We start from the raw sequence: 3,363 nt of genomic DNA, 5'->3' as shown, positions 1-3,363 counted from the left end.
ATTGATTGAGCAGCAATGACTTTTCACATTCCTGTCACTCTAAGATATTGTGTAATTCCTGTCTGTATTGCACTCAGCCATCATGTGCTGGCACACATACAAACATGCGCATGCAAACTGAGGGTGATTGAGTCTATTAAAGATAAACACAATTTGTGATTTTACTGTGAGCCTATTTGGCAGCAAATAGAATTAAAGCTCAGTTTGTCAAAATGACTCTCTAGTGCCTCATAACTTAGTGAGAAAATTACATTTTAGCCTGGATGATGCAACTACGGTGGGGAGGATATCTGCTCAGCTGCAAAGTCTTTCTGCATCATTCTCAAAAACATGTATACACATTCATTCCCAAGAGCCCAGCAATGCAGTGCCACACCACTGCAGAGTGTAGTCACTGTGTGAGAGATGAGAAACCTCTAATGAAGCATTTGCTGAGATGATCGTTTCAGACAAACTACTGCAGTGGCATTTTACAATAATAAAATAAATGAAGAAGTTCCAGAGTTAATGTGCAATGTTTGCTTCATGAGTCATACAATGAGTTCTGCTGCTGTGCGTAGCTGATAAGAGCCCATTAACAGCATATCAAATACAACAGTAAGTAATTAAGATATTTGCTCACTTTCTTACTAAAGAAGTCTCTTAGGGGGGATAGCAGTAATGATTTAAAAAGAAGTAATTTAAAAAAAAGAAGACATGGTTACAAGATCAGTTCATATTACAAGTTTCCTATCTGCATCGTTTGCATTAAATTTGCAAACACTGAGCACTTTTATGAGTAACATGAAACTTGTAGTGCTCCAATAAAGCAAAAACACGTATAATGCTGTGGAGGCAGCCATTCTTAAAAAAAAAAAAATCCCTGAATAAAGCAGCTGTACAGGCTGTTTAGTGAGACCTCACTACTGCTACTGCTAGCATGTTGTTTGTTTAGCATCCACAATGTTTACCTTCTATCAGTAACAGTCAAAATAGCAAAAACCATCACTTTTTGTCAGAATTTGGGCCAACACAACTAACTATTTATTTTATTAAGGTATATCATCATATGCTAACAGCTTGATGAGCCTGTAGGTCTGTACATATTATTAAGGCTAGGAGCTCAGATTCATTGATGTTAAGGCTACTGCTGAAAATGGAAATGCTAGAATCCTAACATTTATTAGCATCATGTATTATTTGTTTAGTGTGTTAGCAATTTGATCTATCTATCTATCTATCTATCTATCTATCTATCTATCTATCTATCTATCTATCTATCTATCTATCTATCTATCTATCTATCTATCTATCTATCTATCTAAACACAACACACAAGTTTCACAAAGAAAACCCTGGCTCTTTGGAAACGATCATATTAGCATCTAAAAGAAAGCAAATGTCAAGTTCAAAAAAAAGAAAAAAACAAAAAAAAAACAGAAATTAAACCTCAGGCAAACCAACAGAGTATTAAAAAAATAGTAAAAATGAGGTTACTGCCGGATAGGTCACACCACTGTAACTGTGTGTGTTTTCCTCGTGGTTTTCTGTGCACTCAAGTCCTGTTTCCTCCTGAGTCAACTATTTCCCACAGCACCTGTCTCTCTCCTCACCCCTCTGGGCTTTCAGATATGGATGGGGTGCAGGGGAAAAAAACAGATTCTTTCAAGCATTAACTTCTGAGTTACAAAGTAACCTGTAGGGAGAGTTTCCATAGAAACCTAGCTCATTACAATGAGATAGACAGGTATGAAGCCAGGAATGAAGTACACACCTACTGTTTAAACTCTTTGCAAAAGTGTTTGTTTCATTCGTGCTTTAACACCTGGGAGAGATGCTTCAGGATGGATATTGAATTTATCTGCAGGGACCGCCGGATAGTTTAGGAGCACCTGCAGCAAATGGAGCCTGTGGAGTCAATATAAAAGGTGAGATTATCCTTTAACCTACATAATGCTTTTATGTGACAGGCCAAAAGGAATCAACAGGGATAGAGTAAAGCAAGGACTTCCAACAACTCTATCAGAAAACAGGGTCAGATTGGTGTTTTCAATCAATAAGAAATCTAAAGAAAGATAAATTTTTTGAAAGTGTTAACATCTTAAAGCATTTCAACATCTCAGCTTAAGGGGATAGGGACAATGGGGTCCACAAGTTCCAGACCCAGGCTGCATAAAGTGGCTCCATGTAACAGCCAACAAGAAGAAGGGGACCACCTGAAACCAGAATGGACCCTCCCCGCCCTGCCGATCAGTGTGGAGCAGTCGTCTGAGTCTCTGGGACAGAAGAAGACGAGCCTACCTCCACTGAAACAAGAAATAACTCTTTCCACACTCTCAGGTTAGTAGGCTGTCTGCCTCATCCTTAGCGCTGCAAAATTCACTGCCCAAAGTAGTTCATTACATGTAACAGGGGCTTCTTGCTGCCTGATTTAAATGAGAAGTTTCTCATCTGTTCAATCCTGCGCTGAGTCTCTGACAGACATAATTTTACATCAGTGTTTCTGACTGGTTGTGATTTTTTTTTAACCCAGACATCACATCATTATCTCCTCTCAGGCACTGCAACCGCTGGCTGTTCAAATTGGCAAACCAAGCGCTGCCAATCAATTTGCAATGGTAAAAGCTAAAAAAGGGAAAATATTGAAACTGACTGTCCCAGCAAAGCCAACCATGTGGCATCACCAAACCTAATAAAGAATTATCATGTTTTTTATCCAGGGCAGGGGCTGCAGAGATGGGGGTGTCCAGCAGTTTTTTGCAACCGGCCCAACCGGACACAACGGCACCGGCCGAATGGCTCAGGTGAGACATCTTGACAAAGTACCTAAGAGCTGAAGTGCATCCGTAACATTAATAATTCATTTTTTTATTGAGGGAAAATTAAAGTATGCAGCAGTGCCTGAGAGGAAAGGAGGGATGGCGAAGGACCAGGAGAAGAGGAGAGATGAGGAGGGTAAGAGGAGGGACAGGTGCGAGCAGCAAGTGTAGGCTCTTCCAGTCCCTGTGGATCTGATTAAAGTGTCACTGGGGTGGTCTTAAGCCATGACTAGCCCTCAGTGGGATCTGCTTTCAGGTTGTGGGGCACAGAAAAGTCGCCTAACCAGAAATATAACCATAGATACAAAGGAAAGTATAGCTTTGACAGGTACATCCCTGTTTTAAACTGTTTGGTTTAACTTCAGGGACTGTCATCCACAAGTTTGAGTAGAGGTAAATGAGCAGATTTGTAAAATGACTGTTCAGGTGGTCAGTGTGTCTGCAGTAAAACCCCCCAATATATGGTGACCAAAGCTGAGTTTTTAAATGTACACAAGCTTTAGGAAGAACTTAATGTACCTTGATCTAGGGATGGGAACCTTTCACATCTGAAATGATGCGATAC

Source organism: Halichoeres trimaculatus, unplaced genomic scaffold (assembly GCF_033239565.1).
Source record: "Halichoeres trimaculatus isolate MK-OKI-2021-1 unplaced genomic scaffold, fHalTri1.1 fHalTri1_scaffold_17, whole genome shotgun sequence".
Taxonomy (NCBI): Eukaryota; Metazoa; Chordata; class Actinopteri; order Labriformes; family Labridae; genus Halichoeres; species Halichoeres trimaculatus.
Note: the sequence above shows the minus strand (reverse complement) of the source record.